Source organism: Lycorma delicatula, chromosome 9, assembly GCF_047948215.1.
Source record: "Lycorma delicatula isolate Av1 chromosome 9, ASM4794821v1, whole genome shotgun sequence".
Lineage (NCBI taxonomy): Eukaryota > Metazoa > Arthropoda > Insecta > Hemiptera > Fulgoridae > Lycorma > Lycorma delicatula.
The window spans coordinates 2386466-2410874 of NC_134463.1; the positions used below are offsets into that span (position 1 = coordinate 2386466).

The window sequence follows — 24409 nt, forward strand, 5'->3', positions numbered from 1 at the left end:
AGGAGGGTAATTATAACAAATCGATTAACACCGGATAATCTAATTAATTGGATGGTACAAAATCAAGAGAACCGGGTCTGGTTCAGAAGGTTTGCTGGAGAGATCCTGAAAACTAAGGAAGAAGAGGGCGGTAGACTGTGATTAAGTTAAGAAGGGAAGGGTGGACAGTCTCTCCGTGGAGGGCCCGTATGCCCTGGTATGCGGGTTCCTGCGAAGGGGGAGAACTCCAGGGGAGATGGAAATAAAAGAAAAGACCGAGTCCCGGCCGGCGTTGTTTCTCCCTGCTGGCGTCTAGGCGCTTTGTGGGGTGGGTACCATCGGTTAGAGGCATAGGAGGAAAAAACGAGACCCGGCTGGGGGACGGCATCGCCGGACCTTGGCCCTAACGCGGGGAATTAGAGGCAAGCAAAAAATAAAACAAAAGATCCAAGACCGGGGGGGGCCAACCTGCCGTACCGGATGTAAAGCCGGTGGGTGGAGGACGCACCCTTTGAGTACAAGGACACTCTACCCGACTGAGTATACTTAAATGGATATCCGGTCGGGGAGAGTAGAAAAAAAATATATAAAAAAGATAGTAAGGGCAAGGCAGGTAGTTAGTATAAGGGGTGTATATGTCCCTGGTTAGTTTATGTTGAAAGTTTGCTGTATTGATATTATGAAGTAATATTTTTTTTTTTTACGTATATATTTGAGTATTTTGCTTTTGATGTATATTATGTCTTTCTGATCTTGGGCTAATACCCTTTTTCTTCGGGCCTTACTGTAGTATGTAGTATTTTGTATATTCTGCTTTCTGTGAGGTTTTGCTGTTCGGCTGCAGATTTTTTTTTCTGCTGTCCGATCTACGCATTTTTAGTGTTGTGTTGTTGCACTGATCGGGTAATATTGATGAATGTCTCTTTTTTCTGGCGTTTCTTTTTTTTTATGTTCTTGCTGGTTTTTTTTGGATGATTTTTCTATGTTTATGTTGTTGTGAGACTTGTTTTCTTGAGGTTTTTCTTCTCTTGTATTTGTATATATTGTGTGACTTTTTTCTTTGATGTAGTTTCATAATCTGTTTTCTGTATCTTGATGTACGGTGATGAATTTTGTTTACTGTAACTGATGTGTTTCTGTTGATTTTCCTATTATGATGCGATTGCACTATGACATATAAGTCTGTGAATGGGCGTGTAAACCTTCTTCCAGAAGGAACGCTTCGCTAGCGGTCTCAGGAAGGGTGGTAGCCAGGGGTGGCGGTTTAGTCGGTAGTGCGCAGGTTTGCATACGCATATTAATAATATGTTGCGGCACCTGTTAGCGAGCCCGACACTGCTTAGGCGTCCGTAAATGGAATTTTAACAAACAAAAAAAGTTTGATGTTTTACATACGTTATAAAAAATCATCTCTCATCAACGGTTGTAACTGGGCGGTTAGCCTGTAATTATTTCAAAACGACAAAAGTAATCAAAACGAAAGAAACAACTGCAAGATTTATAATGGCTTATTTCTATAACGTGAAAATTATTATTGGAACTTCAAAATTGTAAAATAAAATCTCTTTATTTTTTTTTTTTAAACTTGCACGTACCCACTGGTTTATAATTTTTTGTTCAAATTTATTATTTCAAGAGTTTCCGAAGAAAAGTATGGTAATTTTTGTCGTATGGTGGGAGGGGGGTGAAAATGAATTTTTTTGAGATATGAGGTGTACGAAAATACAATTTACTCAAAATCGGGTTTCTTATATATATATATATATATATATATATACTTATAAACCAATGTATAACATTTTGAGGCTAGAAAATATTTAAAACTACATAAATTTCACGGAAATTTAGATGTGTTATAATAGTGTATCTGAAGTGCATGTGAAAATTTTATAAAGATTGGTCGACTCGTTCGTAAGTTATGCTCAATTTAAAATCGAAAATAATTGAGGTTACGTTGAGTGTAGTTGTGTATTTTTTATTTATGCGAGTCACAGTGGTGAGCGAGTTGAAACTTCTTTTTTTTTATTTTTTAAGGTAATGATTTTTTGATTTGTAACGTTTTTATGGATCAAAGGTTCTTTTTTTTGTAAAATTTTATATTAGAATGAGTTCATACCGTTTCAAAAGAAAATAAAATAAAATAACGGGTAAATTTGGTCTTCTTTCGCAGAACTAGGCAAGAATTTTTTTTCAAAATGATATCTTATAAGTTGGTTGTATTAATGTTATGAAATACTATGATTATATTATAAAAATGCCCGCTTTTTCAATTACTTATTTGAAATACCTTTTGGCGAGTTTTAAACAATTGTAGTTTGGTATCTATAGTAAGTCATTTTGATTGATTTAAAATAGGTTTTGAAGTAATATATATATAAATTACGTGCATAAATAGGGTTTTATTAAGAGTAGGGTTTTTTTCATTTTGACCCTATAATTCTAGAATGACTGCTCGATTAATTATAATGTACGTATCATATATATATATATGATACGTACATTATAATTAATCGACAAGTATATATATATATATATATATACATATATACATTAACTATCACTGATATTCTGTACTGTTCTGAGAAGTTAGTGTGTTAAGGTTAGAGTTAGTTAAGATTAGCATTTAATGGAGAGGTTAGGAATAAATTACCAAGGTATGGCAACACCTAACACCACGTCGCAGAACACCTGACCGAATTTATGTTTAAACGGAAATATCATAACAACTGAGACAGAGATTACACCGCATGTTCTGGCTGTTAGTCCTGTGTACGACGATTAATAATCTTACGAAAAGCGCCGTCAGTTATCTTCAACGGCTGACTCCCGAATCCAACTCTGTCGACTATTAAGGTTAGTTTATGGTTTATTACTCTCTCCGCAAAACTCTAACACTATCCTTACACTATCCTTAACCTTAATTTTTATCCTTACCTAATCTTTCTACACAGAACAGGTCACCGTAACTCACAAAACTGATTCCTATTTGACTAGATCATTGACAACACGGTACGGACTTTGACTTTATACAGATCACCAGTTGTTCAAACCTTCTTTCTGACAATTACATCTTATGTTTTCCTAATCTAAACATATCTACTACGGCATATTAAAGTATGAAAAAAAATTAAGTTGATCAAGTAATTCCTTAGAATTACCTTATTAACCAATTTACGCATCTAATTTAGTCGTATTTATGTATGCTTTGTTATTCTTTAGAATCGGAGATTTCACAGTTTTAATTTCTCAAAAGTAAAAACGAATTAAATTAATACCCTAAAAATAATGTATAACGTTAAGCACATAATAACTTTTGAAAATGTTTTTAATAGTAAGTATAATCCAAAGTAATCCTAGTTTTATCATAAAAGTTATCTTTAACAATCGTATGATTGCAACCTTAATTCTATAAAATAAGTAGTACGCCGACACACGCTCAGTTAAATTTTGTGGCACTTTATTGTACGCTTAAATGGTAATATATGTTTAAACAGCTGATTTTAGAAATGGAGCATTCTAATGTTCAAATCCTAATAAGGGCAATTTACTTTTATAGAGATTAGAACACTAGACAGTAGATACGGCTGGTGTAATTTGGTAGTTAGGGTTCAATTAACCATCCTTCTCTGGAATGGCCGGTCTGAGTCTATACAAGATTATACAATGACTTTCCGGCTACGCCAATCAAGTTATACATTACCTTGTACAGATTCAGTCATGAAAATTCTTATTTTTAATTTCATAATAAATTTTTAAATATAATAAAAAGAAAATATCGGATTCTTTTATATTTTGTACCCTTCCGTATCAGTTGTTTTTTTTTTATTAATTATAATGATTACAAAAGTAAAATTTAAGCATCAAAATTTCCAAATTTCAAATAAAAAACTTTTGATTTTGGAGAATCCCTTTTACACTTTGGGGATAATTTAGTAAATATTTTTTTTATAAAGAAGTGATCCTTAACAACAAATTGTTTAACAAATTGAAAAAAAATTTAATATACTTTTATAATATCAATGAAAAAAATTACTTCTTATTTTGAGTTCACATAAATAATTTTACATTTTCATACCTTATTAATAAAGAAATTTATAAAAAAAGAGGAATTTTATTTTCATTGCGGTTTTGACTCATTAAAATTTGACTTTTTATTCTCAAAAAAAAAAAAAAAAAAAAAAAAAAACAGAAAATATATTGAATTAGTTTGTAGGGTAAGATATATTTTATATATATATAATATTGTGTATGCGCGCTTGTGTGTGCGTAATCAATAATTTGGTTGTTTCTCTTTAAGGTAAAAAGATAAATAATTTCAAACGATACATTTTATTTTTACATAATAAATAAAGAAGTTTTATTTAATATGAATTATTTGTAAGAAGTCTTCAGATACCTTAATCAGCTCTAATTAATCAAGGGTGGTTGTCAACTGCACCGCTTGTTCATTTTGTGAGGATTCATGTATCTTGTTATATTCCTAAACCGCTAGACAAGATGAATTGTAAATAACAGCTTCGTTCTCATTGTATCACACGGGAAGTCAAAAGCTAACCCTTTGTACCACCCTGACACCCAAAGAGAATAAACTGTTTAAAGGAAACATTTAAGATCCTGAAACTGAAATTTGAGAGTTTCTAGTCATCAAAAATGACCTCGGGTAATAATTATTAACTTCTTATATTGTAAAACCCAACACCAAATTTCCGTAAAAACGTAATCGATAGTAAACCAGATAAATAACGGTTTATGTGCTATAATAGTTGTAAATGTATCCTAATCAAATATTTTACGTAATTCGAAACAAGTTTTATTGCATTTCTATGTAAACATTTTTTTCATCAACAGATTTTTCATCGATTACACCCGGTTTTATTACTAATATACTATAATGAAAACGGTGAAGCATTTAACAACTATGTTTCGTATACTTTAGCGTACAGTTTGAGGCAGTTTCAACATTTAAAATATTACGCTAAAATTGATGGCAATTAAAATAAAAATTAGTAGAGCAAGATAAATAAAATAAATACGGCGTTTATAAAATCTTTTTGTTTTATAAACTAAATAAAGAAGCTTATGTTACTATTCTGTAATACTGAATAAGTAATATTATTAATATACGCATTACATACCAACAATAATCGGAGAAAATTCAGAAGATCTACCGTGAAACAAGCACTGTTATAAGTTATTAGTTCAAATAAAACTACACGTAAAAGACAATTCACAAACTGGTAAACAAGCAAACAGACAAGAGGGATCTACTACTACTACTGCAACAGTACAGACTACTGAATAGTAATGGACGCAGTCATCTGCGTCCAGTCGCTCTAATTGTTAACCAACAGCGCATCGTACACCCCACAGTGTTCCTTCTCCGCGACATGTTATATGTACAGGTGCGTACCTAATTATAACAGATCTGAAGTAAATAACTGACGTCAACTGTCATTTTAACTCGTCTTTCAACCAACCTCTTCCACGTAATCGAGTTATTTACGCAATAAGTTTAAATAAATTTTAATTAAAGTTTTACTACGTACTATCGACATAGTTTCGTTTACATCGGAAATTTTTACAGAATTTTACTCGTATTTTTTATCATAATTAATAATAGATAAAAAACGCTTACAACGTAGTATTAAAGGCAGTGTTTGCATTATTAGCTGTAAATAAATAATTTTATTTAATACACATTTTCAGTATCTGAATATTCATGACTTCTATAAATAAATAAAAAATGTATTATGTACTCTGTATTTAATGTATTATGTACCTGTTACAGTACAAATACTGAATAACTGGTTTAAAGACATAGATATAAATATAAAATAATTTTGTACTACTGTAATAAAGAAAGAATTTTCTCTCTCAATAAAAATGACCCCCTGGATTTTTTAACTAATTATTTTTAAAGATTTCTGAGTCAAAAACTACTAACGTTAACTAAAATTTTTAAAAACTTGCTTTATACTTTTTAGTCATACTTTAAACAAATTATTATCATACACTGCAGGAGTTTTATTAGTAGATTAATTTGGATTTCAAAAGATAACATCATATATTGAAATTTACATAAGTAAGAATATAAAAATGTTCGTTTGTTCAAAATCTTAAATCTCCGAAATTTCTTCACCGATTGCTTTGAAATTTTTACACAACGTTGAATTCGAATATGCGTATATTTTTATGTACCTGCTATTTATACACCTACGATGTCACACCAGTTACAGGTAAAAATATGCTTTTTTTGAAAAGCAGCGCTATCTATTAGACGTAAAACCAACACACGCTATACTAAATAGTTTTTCGATTGCATTTCAATGTTTCCGATATGTGTGTTCGCTGTAGTCTAAAAAACTACTGGACCGATTTACGCGCGGAGAAAAAGGAAGAAAGGAAAAAATCTGAAAAAGGAAAAACCGAAAAAGGTAAAAGGGAAGAAGGGAAAAATGGAAAAAAGAAAAAAGGGGAAAACGGGGAGAAGAAAAAACGGGAAAAGGAAATGGAAAGGAGAAAAAAGAAGAGGGGAAAGAGGAAGGGAAAAGAGAAATAACAGAAAGAAAAGGTAAGAGGAGCGTAAGGTAGAAATTGAAAAAGGAAAGGGAAGAGGAAGGGAGAAATGAAAAGGAGGAAGGAGAAGGGAAATTGAAAGGGGATAATGGAGAAAGGGTAGAAGGGGAAAAGGAAAAGGTTAAATTTTTTGAAGTTCCGTAATGTTCATTTTGTAAGTGTTTTATCAAACTTTCAATTGTATTCATTTAATCAAGTATAGCAATAGCGAAGCATTGCCGGGTCTGCTAGTTTCTAATTAATCTATAAAATATCAAACAAATTTTCAATCAAAATTTTACTATACAAAGTAATGAAATGTGAAGTTTTTGCATTGCGAAGTTTTTATTTCATTTACTTAATTAACTATCACAATTTTCGACAAACGTTTTTATATGTTTTTACAAAAGATTTCTCATTCGATCCATCTTCTCTGATAATGCATCATTATTACAAGGTCTCTTCCTGTTAATTTCGAGTTGTCCAATTCGATTCTAAGTCCATCGAGAGATCTAACTCGGCTAAGGCTGACATACGCTTGATCTTCAGTAAAGAGCTTTCGACCAAGATAAACAACTGCGTAATCTACAGTGCCGCCTTGCATTTTATGGAAGGCTTTTTATGGATGCCCGTGATAAAATTAACAGCAGTATTCGGTGTTGAGCAGTTCCGCAGCTGTACAGAGCAGAAAATTGAATGGCTTTTGGCTGCATTACGTGAGAGTCGTCTCTGCCAAATTCTATTCTTACTGATGATATGTCGTTCTCGTACAGTTGTCCTCTACGGAAATGCGGCCAGATGATTTCAGTCAGGAATCTTATTGCTCCATCGACAAGACCTCTGGATATATTTGATCGCAGCGTGACTTTTGCTCCACCGAATATTTCCAATTCTTTTGGCAAACCTTCACCTCAGTTAATGTCATTCGGTATAATAGTATCCAAGTGGGCACCATTCCTCAACGATCGAATGGCATCTACGAGTTGATCTTGTGCTCGAATCTTGAAGATTTTAGTGCCTTTGCTTCAAAAGTGCTCCGGTACAATCCTGTTGTGATCATTAACTTGTTAATCGGTCCGGTAAATTCGCAGCGCCCTTTCTATAGAAAATTCATCATCCATGTTGATGATAATTTTTTCCATCAACGAAGTTATGTGATTGGCTGTCAGGTCTCCAACTCTAAGCGCATTTAGAATGTTGTCTCATGTTCCTTTGAATTCAAACAGTGTTAACAGTTGCCAAAAGTGCGTAGCTGGAAGCAAACTTTCTGGCTGTTGGAATACTTGTTTTCCTCTTACTGGTGACAGCTGCATCAAATCACCAAATACTAACATACTTGACATTACATACGTCAAATTCGAAACCACAAAAACTACCATACTTTGTCATTTTTATTTCAAACGGCTATTCGATTTGTCATCTCGGACCCCAAAAACCCGCATAAACGTTTTGCAGATTATGCAATTATTTACATCCGAACCCTTAATTTACCCCCGTACGAAAGGATGTTTGCAGAAGTAATGGTGGAACAGTGTATTGTCACCCGAGCTTAGTAACTGTTCAAAATTTCATCAATAGGCAATGTCAGCAAGTATGTTAAATTAAGGATGCAAGATTTGAGGACAAACATGGGAAAAAAGTTACAGAAAAGCAAGTAAAAATTCTATGTATGCGCTTGTTTTATATAAACAGGTGTCTCACGAAGAAACTGAGAACTTTCAGGACATGCTTTACTGGCGAAAATATTGAAAAATGTTCATATAAACATAGATCTGAAAACGCTTTGTTTTCAAGTTTCGGCTAGCGAAAGATTTCGCCCGGATTTCAGTTCTTCTAATACAAATAAACCCGTACTGTAATTTTTGGAATACAAATTAAGGAATAAATTTGATGGTTTCTTATGTAATTTGAGCTGGAAAGTAGGATAAAATAGGTTTCAGAACTGTAACTCGAGTATTTTTTAAGATATCCGGCGTAAAACACAAAATCTGGTGCAGAAAAACAAGTTTTTTTTAGGTTTGTAATACAATAGCTTTGTTAGATGACTAATAAATGCGAAAAATTTAGTAACAAAACTTGTAGAGAATTTAATTCTGAGAAAATAAATTTAAATAAAGCCAATTTTTTTGTCTTCAGTCATTTGACTGGTTTGATGCAACTCTCCAAGATTTCCTATCTAGTGCAAGTCGTTTCATTTCAGTATACCCTCTACATCCTACATCCCTAACAATTTGTTTTACATATTCCAAACGTGGCCTGCCTACACAATTTTTTCCTGTCCTTCCAATATTGTGCCTTTTTTCTACCTGTCCTTCAAAATATTAAAGCGACTATTCCAGGATGCCTTAGTACGTGGCCTATAAGTCTGTCTCTTCTTTTAACTATATTTATCCAGATGCTTCTTTCTTCATCTATTTGTCGCAATACCTCTTCATTTGTCACTTTATCCACCCGTCTGATTTTTAACATTCTCCTATAGCACCGCATTTCAAAAGCTTCTAATCTTTTCTTCTCAGATACTCCGATCGTCCAAGTTTCACTTCCATATAAAGCGACACTCCAAACATACACTTTCAAAAATCTTTTCCTGACATTTAAATTAATTTTTAAAGTCAATAAAAAATGAATAAAAAGTTTTAATAATTGGGTTTTTATTGAAGCAAAACAAACGAAAAATAGAAACGAAAAAATCGAATTACTCTTTACCTTTTTTCTGTTCCTCCGGGACCACCGTTAGGTATTGCTTCAGAGGATGAGATGAATGATTTGTAGCGTGTGTGTGAAATGCCATGCCTGACCAGGATTCGATCCCAGGACCTCTGGATGAATGATCGAGACGCTACCACTCGCCCCACGGAGGCCGGCATTACTGTTTACTTAATAAACATTATTCTTAATATAATAAAATAAAAAAATGAAATACATGAAATGATAAAATAATGATATCAGGATAAAAAATTTCAGTTACAGTAATTGTTCGAAATTCCCTCCCTCACGACGTAAACAGCACTCTGCCCGACGAAAAATATTTCAGGTGGCTTCCGCATCATCTCAGGATCTTTTCGTATAAATTCAACAGCATCTCGTATTTTAATGAGTAATTCTTCTAGTGTTAACGTTTTCGTCGGTATACCGTCATTTTCATATAGTATCGTCATTTTCCAAACGGTATTCAAAACATGAAGAAAATTTGATAGCATCAACTCGGTTCAAAATTGCCTTATTTATTAAAAACATCAATTCTATTAACAAAGATCTATTACTGACTGCAAAAGAAACTATATTTCCTTTAATTCACAATGATTTTTTTTTAATTTACAACGGTATACTGTTCACAAAGATTAATATTCTAAACTTTGAATAAAAATCCACTTAAAAGTAAAAATCTGAGGCTGTTATAAATTTGATTGTATGTATTTAGGTTGAAAAACATCGTGAAAAGTTGAGTAACTCAAGACGTGTACCTGTAACACTTGATACCTCAAATGGAAAATATATTAAAATTATGTCTGTCATTCTTCGTTACTTTCAACCTCTACACGGTGTTTAAGTCAGATTAGATTTTCCTTTATTACCGATTTTCAGTTAATTACCGAGAAACATCCGAAGAGAAATCCAATGTTTTCTTTAGTAGTACTCGTATAATTTATAACAAGGATTTGTAAAAATAAGATTCTTTTACTAGTTTTTAAAAAAGTACATATATCACTGAAAACTTTTTATCGACTATTATTAATGAAAAACGCAATTTCATAGAAAAAAATATTTAAAAAAAATCTTATTATGGAGAACTTTTATGTATTCCGTGAATCTCTGTTAAAATTATTTTTTTGTTGTTAGAGCTTCGTGCAGTCGGAGAAATTTTATTTATAAATTTCTGACAAAATATATATCCGCACATTATTGTTTTTTAAATAATTTTTTGGTTAGTTTTAAACATCCTACAACATCTTTTATTAATTATTTTTGAAGTGTTTATTTAAAATCCATCTTCGGTTAAATTTTTCTCTAAATAGTGAGCCCTTTACAATCACATCTATGCATATTTTCATTTTACACAATACTTGCGAAATTTATTAGGTAAATTTCATAAGAAAGAAACCTATTGTAATGGCCACCATGATTAGACTTCCGGAAAATTACTACATATCTTCGCGTTTCACATCCCCCAGACCCCAAAACAACTCTCAGTTCAAAAGTTTATAAACTCTATATATATATATATATATTTCACTTTATTGTTGACCCGTGGGTCAACCGTAAGTTTGGAGAACTGTACTATTGGTCGGCCCAACTACTGACAGGACATGGCGTGTTCTGGTGTACCTATACGGAAGAAGAAGGCCAGAAAATTACCTTCTAAGACAAGAAGAAGTTACTGTGGAAAAACAGCCACCCCTGAACATGTCATGTTTGATTGTCAACAGAGGGAAGACAAGCATCGTCGGTGCACTCATATAACCGGACCTTTCACAGTCGATACTTTATCTGAAATCATGCTGAACGAGGAGAATTTTAAAGCCGTTGCAGGGCTTACTAAACAAATCCTGCAGCAGAAGGCCAGGAAGAACGAAATGGCGACGGGTGAGGGGTAGTCCTACAGACACAATAACACACTAGAAGAAGGGCGACTCCCAAAACCCCTTGCGGGAAAGAAAAGACCGAGACCCGCCATGGCGCTCTCTAGGGAGCGTACGTGGTATAGGCATGAGACATAAAGACCGAGACCCGCCCTTAGGCGTGAGGCCCAGGAACGACATACTCGGGCTTGGCCACCTCATATCGAAGGTTAGAGGCAGGCAAAAATAAAAGCTCCATCCAAACCGGCGAGCTGACCTGTAGTACCGGACGTACTTTTGGCGGACGGGAAGGCCCGTTTGAGTTAAAAGGACAACCTCCTGAGCTGTTCTAAGCTTAATCTTGTAGTATCCAGCTCGGGAGGTACGAGAAAAAAAAAGTATTGTTAAACTGCTGAAAAGAATACTGATTTTTGCCTTTGTTTCGATTATAAATAGTATAAATTTAATATTTTACTAAATGATCATCCCATTACTTTATTGGCATACTCTCTCACTCTCTCTCTCTCTCTCTCTATATATATATATATATATATATATATATATATATTTATCTAAAAGAGAGAGAGAAAAATATTAGACAAGATCTGATGAAAATACGCACGCACACACACTCTCTCTCGCTCTCTCTATCTATCTATCTATCTACATATATATAAAAACAGAGAGAGAGTGTGCGTCCATGTTTTCATCAGATCTTATCTAATATTTTTTTTTTAATAATTTCGTTGTAAAGACATCAATTTGTAAAAAAAAAAAAAAACTGGAAATACAGATTTATAAATATTGGTAAAGAAATAAATAGTACTGTTTAATATGTTATTATGTGTTCCTTACAATACTTTTTTACTCTATGTAGCAACTATTTTAAAATAATTTTTTCAAACACATCATGCCCGTCATAATAATACTTATTTTTTACTACTACCTATAAAAATTTTTATAGGGTTTTTTAGGTGTTTTTTTTTTTTTAATTACCACTTCGGTCTGAAATATTTTTCACTTAGCTAACGGTCGATAACTGGAATACAGCGCCTAATTACAATAATGGGATATAGCTCCAATCCAAACACACAAACATCCAAACACATCTATTAAAGCTTATTTTAAAGTACATCTATTGAAGGATATTTTTTCATGTTTTACAGACGAAGTCGAGTTAATTTTAATAACAAATCAAGAAGAAATCTTCAGTTTTTTGAAGAAATTTTTCAATAAAATGAAATATTGGGTAATTTGGTCTAAATGAAAACAAATACTTTTCTCTCTATTATAAAGCGAGTTATTACGTTTTAGACCAGCTGTGTTCCACCAGCTGACGTTCCTTTTGTGTGGCCCTTATAGATTTTACATAGATACTTTTTTTATGCAATAAATCTAAAAAAAATTACATTATATTTTATACAAGTAACTGAACATCTATGTTGTCGTGTCGTCGCTTATGCTGACGACGCGCTGCTACTGACTGAAGGGGATTCCCGTAACAAGGTAGAGTTCCGAGCTGCTCATTCTTGTGAGACACTCCGGCTGTGGGGTCTCCAACAAGAGGATTTTCAGCCCACAGAAAACCATAATGATGTTGTTTAAGGCCCGACTGGCTGCTTCCCGACGAATCCGGGTTCGGATGGCTGGTCTCCCCATTCGGTACGTTACGCTCAAAAGTACATGGGTGTCATCCTTGATGAGAATTTTCGATTCAAGGAACATCTAGAGTACGTAGCAAAAAAGGCCACTGATAATTTTTATGGAATCCGTAGAGTCATTCATCCCGATTGCGGGTTGAATTACCGTACTATGCGTATCCTTTACAAAAGTGTCAGTGAGGCTGTTAGGCTATATGCTGCACTTGTCTGAGTTCACTGCTTGGCTTTAAGGTGTTACGCGAACATTTTTCTGTGGGCCCAGCGACTCCTCTTGCCGGCTGTTATAGGCGATTATAAAACAGTCTCATGGAAGGCGGTCTGTGTTATAGCCGGAATCAAACCAATAGATAGATATCTTGGCAAATGAGCATAAGGAACTCTACATTTCCAACGTAAATAACCTATTGATATCAGAACGAAAGCAGATTGAAGACCGGGGTCTTGTGTCTTGGCAGGTCAGGTGGGACGAATCACCTACAGGACGCTACATGCATAGTATATTTCCCATAGTGTCTGATCTAGGTACGATTAGATGGGTTTCCGCCAATCGGTATATAAAACAGTTTCTCTCCGGGCATGGTGCCTTTCGGGCGAGTTTGGCTAGGTTTCGAGTTTGGTGGATTCGAGTGAATGCCCGGATTGTGAGACTGATGGTACAGTGGATCACGTCCTCTATGTCTGTCCCCGACATGAGGTCGAACGTTCACGAGCTGTTAGGTAAATTGAAAGAATACAGTCCTTTATGGATCTCCGTATTAACTGGATGATCCGCGAAGAGTGGCCGCTTTTTTGTTGCGCCCTTGCGGTGTGTAGGTCTGAAGAGGGAGTTTAGTCGAGGTGTTTGATCGTGGCAAGATCCCGGGCGGCTAGGGTTCCGGCCTAGGCATTGGATTGGTTTGAGGTAGGCGCATCGGTATCGTGCCACGGTTATATTGGTATTATTTACGATCGGATTTAGGGCTCCCGCTGGCTGGGGTGTCCACGTTGCCGGGGTATGGTAGCCCGTGCGACCGGGGACGTGGCTCCGTTCCGCCAGTGGTGGTCCTGATTTTAACTTTGTAATGCCGTGCGAGACACCATGATGTGACCCGGGAGGGGGGGTACGGGGTTCATCCCCGGCTCTTGCGCGGACCGGAATGAGTTTACGTTCCCCTTGTTACGTGACTTATTGTGGTGACTTTTTTTGGGTATAGGTCTAATATTCTATGTTGCGTAAAACATAATTTTGATTGGTATGAGTGTAGCACAGATTTAACTTTGAACTCATTCGTTTTCTGAGGCATTCACTGTCACAAACGGTGCTGTCAAATATGGACTAGGCGCGGGGTCCGCGGTTTCGGTTAGTTAGTTTGAGGGAATCGTATTAGGTTGGATGGAAAGATATCCGTTTGAGGTCTACATGAAGGCAGAATTTGATTTTTTTTTTCTTGATGCAAGTGTCTGCCGAGGCATTTACATTGGTGGCATCCCGACCGAGGCCTAGTTGATGACTGTGAAATGTAATCAGTTAGAGGATCTAGAGACGACCTCCGGTAAAGCCCCTCAGGGCTGTGAACGGAGGGGGTGGTGTGACAATCGGTAACGTTACAAAGTGGGTGTCTTCCCGCTACGGGATTGGAATGGCTCTTATATTCTTAATTTTTTTAACTTTGACACTAAGACACGCTGTAAAAGATTTTTATTTTTAAAATAATATAATTTGAAAATAAAATACATATGTTTTAAATAAAAAATTAAAAAAACAAAATTATGTTAGAAACAAAATATAGATAAGTTTAGTTAGATCTGGGAAATTTTATAAAAAAATATATTATTAGAAAATAAAAAAGTTTTAATTTTTTTTAAAATATTGTATTATTATACTGAAAACTGAATAATAAAATTACAAGTTAAACAATTTACTCATAACAGGCGGCCGGCCCAGTTTTTTAAATGTTTTTTTAGCAGGTCCTTCATGTTAACCTACCCGGTTGGTCTAGTGGTGAACACGTCTTCGCAAATCAGCTGATTTCGAGAGTTCTAGTGTTAGAGTCCTAGTAAAGGCAGTTACTTTCATACGGATTTGAATACTAGATCATGGATACCAGTATTCTTTGGTGATTGGGTTTAAATTAACCACACATCTCAGAAATGGTCGATCTGAGACTGTACAAGATCACCTACACTCGTACACATCATCCTCATTCATCCTCTGAAGTAATATCTGATGGTGATTCCCGGAGGCTAAACGGGAAAAAGGAAGGTCCTTCATGTTACTTTTTCCCATTTTAAGATCTACTTTGTGCTTTTTTCTAATCCGTTCATTAATTTTGTCTTTCATATGAGTTGTATTAATCCTTCAGACTGAACCAGCTACGTCCAACCCAAAATCGTACCGGGCCAATAAAATACTAGGAATGTGAAGCGAGCCGCACGCCGCAAAGACAAGAGATACAAGCCCGCTACCACTCGCGCCACGGAGGCCAGCTTATACCTCTTGGTGCGGCGTGCGGCTCATTTCACATTCCTAGTTATTTTATTGGCCCGGTAACGAATTTGGGTTAAACAACTACGTCCAACGAAAAGGATAAGGATATAATATAACTCATATGAAAAACAAAATAATTGGACGAATAAAAAAAAGCAAAAAGTAGAATTTTTGGAAAAAAGAGTAGCATGAAGGACCTGCGAAAAAAACAATTATTCTTATGAAAAATATAACTCGGTTAAAATTTATAATTATGCCTTTTCGATCAATCGCGCCTTTAAAAATCCAAATATGTTGACATTTCTCAGACAAATAAACAATTTAATGGATTTTAAAAAGTATAAAAATAAAAATTTTGCCAATAAATATAACTATGAATTCAAACAACTGAGAAAAGTAGTCTACTTTTTAAATTAAAAAGATTTTTTTTATTCGATAAAATATTTTGTTATAAAAATATTTTTAATATAAGTATTTTTTTCAAATATTTTTCAATCGGTTGGAGAGGAAAAGAATAGTATATATTATAAAATAAAAACGATTTTAATAGATAGATATGATCTCGCCGAATTTTAAACGTTAGTTATTAAATTTTCGAAGGATTACTGAAGTATGGGCCTATAGCTTATTTCTGCAGATACTTTCTTTATTGTCATTCTAGAAAAGAGAGTGACTGCTGACTGTTCTAATAAAAACATAAAACAAAACGAAAAAACAGAAAAACATTTTATCTGTTAAAAGTCGTTACATAGTCCTCTCTCGGTTTACAGATTAAAATTCTCCGGACAGGATTAAATGTAAACGGGAGAGAAAAAGATCGATATGAAAACAGAAAGGGGAGAGGGAGAAAGAACGATAGAGTTATCGCTGGCTGTTTATGACAGCCATAAAACGTTTCCACACAACGATATTGAATCCTCTTTGAGTATGCCCAAGTCCCGCTCCGCGGTCCATTGGGCTTATAAAACGAAAAAAATAAAAAATAAAAGAATAGCATAATCCACTTATTTCGCCCCAGAATCATTAAAATTTTACCCTAGGGAGTGATTTTACGTAAAACAAAAAAATAAAGCTTTCTTTTTAATAACAAAGTAGATATTATTTAGAATAACATACAAGAGGATAATTTTCTGTCTAAAGATATATGCATATATATAGTATAATCACTATTATTGAATTATTTATTGATTTAACATTTGTTACGTTCGTTTTGTTTCACAGTGGATTAATCCATAAATAATTATTTTCGAAATAAATTTAAAGCTTCATAAAATCATAATCTATTCGTAATATTATTAAATTATAACACCTGGATACCTAATCATCCAAATGCAAGGTATCGTTCATAATCAGTCGTCCTAATCGGGTATAGGTATCGTTCATAATAGTTCTTAAGCTATTCAGGTGCGTCAAATTTGATCAGTTCTGTAAATTTAAAAAAAATTCCTAGTACTATAGTTATTTGTAGAGTGCGCTAGACGAAAATATAAGCTTAGCTGTGAGAGGAAGGTGCATGCAATACACATTATACTACTCTATTCGAAAATGTATTCTACATCAACTAGGTATTTTTCACGAGTAATTGTTTATACTAATAAATAGAACTATTCGAATAAATGGAGATAATTTTTTATGTTCAGCTTTTTATTGTATCTAGTGAATAAGAAATAATTTTACCTATAATTTACTTAATAATTTTACTATAGATTTATTTCATTTATAAATTTTCCCATATTTTTTTTTTTTAATAATAGTAATGAAAAGCACTTATTCTAAAAGTTTTTTTTTTCTGAATTTTTATGGTCATCGACTGCTAAGGTCATTAGCCGTCGCCACAATCTTTAAAAGAGACTACTATCACCATCTGGATCGTCATATGTAAGGGTGTAAAGGGCCCTTACATTTTATTTAAAACAAACTACACAAAACATTTAAGCCATAAAGACAAGGACAATCACAAAACACTTATGGGGTGTAAAGGGCCCCAATATTAAAATTTGAGTTAGGTTCCCAAAAGACCATTAAATTAAAATTAAAATTACAACTTATCCTACCATATCTTTCTTTCTTTCTTCTACGAGTCTCATTTATAGTTTGTTTAAGCACCCTCGGGGCGACCAGAACCGCCGTTGAGCAGTATATCAGCCGCGCCAGGGTGCCGTGGCAGTTGAATCCTTCTTATAAACAGGCTATAGGCATGCACAGCGTACACTCACAGCCTCGCGCCCTCAATCCACCCTTGAGGGTCCCCCATGCCATCATCGGACACACCCCGACTCACTGCTCTTGAATGCAGGTGAGCCAAAATGGCCTAGGCAAGAGGGCTACCTCCGGTCACTATACGTGCCACGTTTCGAGACTCCCTTATGTATATATGCATACATTTAAATTAAAATTAAACTTATCAATACCATTTTTTCTTTATATATATATAAGCTACCGCTTAGAGTTTCTTTTGTCACAGCTTTAAACTTTCATTTTTATAGACTTTTAAGAAGTCCACTGGCGTGTAAAAATGCAACTATATTTTCTTCATTTCCATTATCCAGATCAGCACTAATATTATTTGTAAAACGGAACCTCTTTCTGAGGTCCTCATATATGGTACACTCTTCTATAAGATGCTTGATTGTCAGTGTTTTATTACAAACACCGCACATTGGTCTCACTTCGCCGGTTAACAAATATAAAGTTGTTAATCGCGTATGACCGATTCTAAGTCTGGTCACCGCTACTTGTTCACGGCGAGTCAACTTATAGTCGCTTTTCAATTTATAAGGAGAAGATTTTACTGTGTTTAATTTTGTATTTAATCTCCTCCATTCAGCATTCCACTTGTTTTTTACTATGTTTGTTAGACGGTTTTTAACATCTGCCACTCTTACAGGAAATGCATCCAAAATATCGCAGACTGTTGCCTTTCTGGCAGCTTCGTCTGCGATTTCATTACCTGTAATACCAGCATGCCCCGGAGTCCATACAAATACGCATCGCTGTCCTCGTTGTTTTAGTACGTATAAAATGGACAGGATGTTTGCAATTAGGACATCCTTAATGTTCTTGTTCCGAATTGCGACGAGTACACTTAATGAATCGGAACATATTAGGACTCTCTCTTCGCAATAGTGTTCAGTGTAGCGAAGAGCTTGCTGAATTGCAGTGAGTTCTGCCGTGTAGACACTGGCCACATCTGGCAGTCTCCAAAAGTGGGCTTCTTCATTTACATATATCGAGCATCCAACACCATGTTCGGTTTTAGAACAGTCAGTATAAATTCTAATATGTTCTTCGTAACTACTGACGGTTGCCAAAAATTCCTGCTGGATGATCACTGCTGGCTTCTTTTTTATTTCTCCCTGAGAGATCCAACCTTGTATTTACCGCTGGCAAGAGCCATGGCGGTATTTCTCTACCGCCAATAATCGATCCTGATCCACAGGGTCAAACTAGCTGACTTTTTGCAGGGTTTTTACTTCCTGCACAGCCACTTCGTCTTTGTAAACAGGACAGTTCCTGGATCTACAGGAATGCTGTCCTCTGCAGTTTATGCAGGTAGGAGGCTCCTTACACGGCTCTCCTTCATGAACTGCATCACCGCACACGCATATTTGCGGCCTCTCACACCTAACAGCGGTGTTTCCAAAGCGTTGGCATTTAAAACATCGCATTGGCTGTGGGACAAATGCCCGCACATCCAACCGATGTATGCCCGCTCTTATCTTCTCCGGTAAAGTAGGCCGGTTAAATGTAAGAACATGGGATGCAGAAGGACTTCGCCATTCCTTCTCATGTTCAACCTCCGACATTCTAATACTCCTTGCGGCGCTAATTCTTCTACAATTTCCTGCTCCGTACAGTTAAGAAGATCCCGACAGACCACAACACCCCTTGAGGTGTTGAGCGTGCCGTGGGGATCAACACGTACAGCTAGCTCTACAATTTTCTTTAGTCCTAGAATCTTCTGAGACTGTATATCATTAACAGTCTCTACATGAAGTCCCGTGAAAGTTTTTGTTATTTCTTTAACAGGGCCTCCAGCACATTTGTTTATTTCCCGAGCGATGAGGAAAGGACTCACCTTCGAGAAATTACCTTCTTCCTTCGTGATAACCAAATACTTAGGTTTTGGGATGCTGCTCTTAAAAAAAGCTCTCCGTACTCTTTCGGCGTTTCGCTTCAGGCGAAACAGCCGGTTCTAAACGAGGGTGTTTGCGTGAACCCTCTGCCACGTTTAATTGTACAGTTTCCATGAACAAATAATCCCTTCTGTAGTAAGGCTAGCCGCCGGGGTACACCCCCACTCCAAGGCTACCAACCCTGGAGGTCCGTTCCGGTACTCCGGTGGAACCGGCATATGTCCTGGCAGAGAGCGGATGCGCAGTCTCTGCACTGATTCCAGGCCCCTACACACCGAAGCTTTCAGGGCTCCCATGCTCCGAACATGGGCACCTTAACTACATGCTTGCCATCGCGGGGGGCATGTGGACGACTAAAGGTCTCCGTTACACCTGCAAATAACTTTGACCGTGGCCGCCACATCGCCAGCTCTAAAGCGGTATTAATCCATTTCCATAATCGTTAATATTGTCGTATCTGCAGGTGGCCGTAAAAAAAAAAGTCCAATTTATTATTTTCTTTAAAAATGTTGTGTTTTTGGTTTTCGTTTCTCGAAACAAAACATAAATTAATATTATTGTGAGGGAACGTCCACTCCTTCCTGCTAATACACACTTGATACCTACTTCATTTGACAGGCAAGCCCCTACGTGTGAATTCCTACTTGTGTGTTAATGTATTCTACCACGTAAGTGTAACTTTTGTTCGATACTCGCCCGTCTCGCGACCCTGTGTTGGTGTACACTGTGGAAATGTGAATGAAAATGGCATGTGTCATTGACCTATTCTGACCTACTCTTACCTAATCTGATAGGGCGGTTCCCCACGATGGGGGCCGAGGTCCCCATCGGGAACCCCCCTGGATCTTGAGAACAAGCCGAATTTTTCTTCTGTAGCCTAGGTGACCCTCCCCTGGGGAGATACCCTACCCGGTCCTAACGTACGTTTAAGTTGAGGGGATGCATTCGCTTCCCCTCAACTTCGCCTAACTTGTTTGTGTTTTGTTTTTGGCATAATAACAGGATCGGAGCGGAGGTACCCTCTGTAAAATCAACTTAAAATTCATTCCAGTGACAAAGGCAGTTGTACGTGTATAATCTGTAACTCCTTTTAGAGAAATGAGAATTTATTAACAACGTTTCTCTGGAAACAAAATTAATCTATTTTTATTTGATTTTTTTTTTATTGTTGAGAAATTATTTAATAATTTTAATAATTCTGGGACTATGAATTCCGTAATTTCTTCCCCTATTCAAATTATTTTAATATTTGACTTCCATCAAAACTTTTAAACCGTGCAGTCCTATAGTGGAAAAGATTCATATACGAGGGTTATTTTTTTTCAAGATCTGATCGGTCACGAAATTAAAAACACAGTGAAAATAAAAAAAATTTTATTTGTAACAAGTACTTACATAGTTACGCTATTTTTCCTACATACTCGCCACTCCGATTTAGACATTTGTCGTAGCGTGGTACCAACTTTCCAATACCCTTGTCATAGAACGGAGCCGCCTGTGTTTTCAGCCATGTTTCTACGCTGTTCTGCAGCTCAATGTCTGTGCCAAAATGTTGTTCTCCTAGCCAGCGTTTCATGTGAGCAAAGAGGTAAAAATCGGATGGAACCAAGTCCGGGCTGTATGGTGGGTGATCAAATACTTCCCAACGAAAACGCTGCAGGAGCTTCTTTGTTTCAGCTACAGTGTGCGGACGAGCATTGTCATGGAGAAAGACAATGCCTGATGAAAACATTCCTCTCCGCTTATTCTGTCCTTCATAGACGTAATTGCCCTTCGGAGACGTTGAAGAGTCACGCGTATGAGGCTGCAGTGATGGTCGTGCCACGTTCCATGAATTCCACCAAGAGAACTCCATTCCGGTTCCAGAACACACGCCTTCTTCAACAGAAAGTAGGAGAAAGTTTGCTTGAACTTCTTTTGTTTGTTTACTGGGAGAATGAGAATGCATCCACTGTTGGGATTGTTTCGAAATGGACCCATGTCGCGTCCCCTGTGACAATTTTGTTCAAAAAATCTTCTCCTTCATTGTGGTAGCGCTGAAGAAACGTTACGGAGGCGTCCATTCTCATTGTTTTGCGATGGTCGGACAGCATCTTGGGAACTCATGTCGCACGCAGTTTGCGGTACTGAAATCTCTCTCACTGTGGTGTACAGAGCTGAACTTGAAATTTCAGGAAATGAATCACTCAATAAGGAAATTGTGAACCGATGATTTTCTCGAATTACCTCATCCACTCGCTCAAGAAGATAATCGGTTGATACTCGCTTCCTTCCCTGACCGCCTGCATCATGAAATCTGTACGTCCTTCCTTAAAGTTCCTGCACCATTGTCGCACTTTACCGTACACATTATTTGTCGATGAATTTCAGCTGCATTACACCCCTCAGCCTGAAGAAATCGAATTACCTACCGCACGCACTTCACACTTGGCGGGAGATGCTATTGTTGTAGACATGTTTACGTGCTAGCTGTGTGTTCAGAACTAAACAAAGTGACGCGGCGTGATTGAAGACCATATAGAGACGCTGCGCAACACACATGCGCAAAGTTTCATCCGATTTTTGCGCGGGTTTTTATTTCGCGACCGATCGGACCTTGAAAAAAATAACCCTCATACTTAAAAAATAAATTTATTATTAAAAAAAATCTGTATTTACGATATAATACTTTTTAAATTTATAAAATTTGATTTTTAGAAGTCAACTCCGAATTCAAACCACACCAATCCCCAGCTTACGAGTCATTAATTTACTGTTAACTGTAAAAAAAAAAGCTGGCAAAATATCGATGACTTTCCTGGTTATTAATAATAAAAATTAAAGGATTCAAAAATAAAATAAACTTTTTACATCCAAAAAAAATATTCTTAATATTTATATCTGAATATTACTGTTTTTTCAAGTTTGTTTGATTATTAAGACTAAATAGTAAAAATATTTATTTTTACACATCGAAGTTACATACGTGTACCAAATTTCATTGACTTTCAAACGATAGATCAAAAGATTTAGCAGTTGCAAGATTTGATTATAACTGAAGCAAGTTAAATAAACGCTTATAGAAATAAAAACAAATACATATTTTTTAAGGTGGGGAATAAATTTTAAGAAAAATTTTTCTAAAAATATTCGTACATAGAGAAAATTGCTCAAGTAAAGTTTTCTCAAAATCTAACACCACGCTCTTCAGTAAAAGCAAAATTAGAAAAACATATTTTCAATAAAACCTTTTCTGCATTTTAAAACCAAGATCTATAATTAAAAAAAAAAAATTAGACATTTCTTGATATTTATGTGTATGAATTGTCTATAAATTTTCAAGAAATGTTAGAAAAATATTTAAACCGAAGGGAAATAAAGCAAAATAACAAAAACAACATAATATATTTAAATTATAAGAGTGGGGGTTGGTCTTTGAAAAAAATGGATTATTATTTAATTTGCATTGTAGGTAAAAAGCTTGTTTCAATAAATGTTTTTGTAAACTTTTCTAAAAAAAAATCGAAATGTTTTTTTCGTGATATCACCCCACCCACTTGACGGGTTTTAAAAGGGATTAATATAGTGATAAATGTCCCAATATAGAAATATTTGAGCCAAGTTTCAACAAAATCCGGTTGATCAATCCTGAGATATAAGCTCAAAATTATTACAATACACTTGCATACAATTTTCTTTTTACCTAGGCAAAAAAAACCGATATACCATTTTTGTCACGATTGCCATAATTTTTCCTTTAATGTAGCTTTTCAAGTTATGCTCACCGAAAAAAAAAGATATATATATATATATATAATTTCATTGTGTTTTTAGATCTTTTAAAGGTTATTTTATAAATTTTTAGTTTTATTTTCATTTAATTTAAGGACTTTTATTTTGTTTTTTAACGAATGTTCTTGAAGTTTTGCCTAAGAAAATTTTAAATACCAAAATGTGTCAGACTCTACATCATTATGCTATAAACTTCTGATACTAAGAATAATGATAGCGATAACAAAACTATATGTTTTCATATAGTTTTTTATAAAAAAAATTAATCATTTAAAGGATCTTCCATTGAAAAAAAAATTATTTATTTATTATTTAACAGTAATACAAAGGCTAACAAATTGTTTCATATACCTCGTAATAACCTTATTGTCATTCAATAAATTTTTCAGCTTAATTAAATTACAACCAACGAAGTTATCCTACCCTACTAAACAGCATTTGTGTATGCGTCTCTGTGTGCGTCCCCCTTAGCTTAGCACCGGAATGTACCGATCACTAGCGGAAAATCCCAATTCGTTAGTACAAGTCTCGTGATGGTCAGGTGTATACTTGTTGCCGAAAAACCTAAATTTCGTGTTAACAGCGCTATCTGTTGGACGTAAAAGCAACATACGATATACTAAATACTTTACGATTCCGTTGCAATATTTCTGATATGTGTGTCCGCTATAGACTAAAACACTACTGGACCGATTTACGCGCGGGAAGAAAGGAGAAAGGGAAATGAAAAGAAAAAAGAAAAGAGGAACAAGGAACGGTGAAAGGGAAATGAGGGAAGAGGAAGGGGATTAAATAAATTTAATTAAAATTAAATAAAATAATATTAAATTTTAATTTAAAATAAATAAATAATTAAATTAAAATGGAATTAAAAAGTTAGAATATGTAAAGCAAATAATTGAAGAGGTCAGATGCAAAAAAAGTCGGTAGAGATTAAAAGCGTAGGTAAAGCATGGAAATGAAGTAATTCATTACATCTGTCAAATAAGTAATATTAATACTCGTGTACGCGCCCAGAGCGACAGAATGAGTGTGTGTGTGAGTGCTCCAGAAGAATGCCGTTAAACTTTACATCTGTATTTCTCTGTTTAAAATAATGAAAAAAGTTCATAATAAACATGTGTCCGGAAAAGGCTTTGTTTTTAAATTAGGAATAACAAAGAATTTTACAATGATTTCTGCTTAGCGGTAAAATAAACCTATACCGAAATTCGTCGAAAACCGGGGAAGAAGGGAGAAAGGGAAATTAAGAAAAGGGAAATAGGGAAAAATCGAAAAAGG

General features: G+C 35.2%; 1 long non-coding RNA gene across 1 annotated transcript in view; it reads right to left on the bottom strand.

Moving 5' to 3' along the window:
- Positions 1-5265, bottom strand: part of LOC142329773 (uncharacterized) — a 297912-nt gene extending 292647 nt beyond the window's left edge. The window contains exon 1 of the long non-coding RNA XR_012757590.1: positions 5115-5265. This is a non-coding gene — a long non-coding RNA (uncharacterized LOC142329773). The remainder of the gene's footprint in view (positions 1-5114) is intronic.
- Between the last annotated feature and the right edge of the window lie 19144 nt (positions 5266-24409).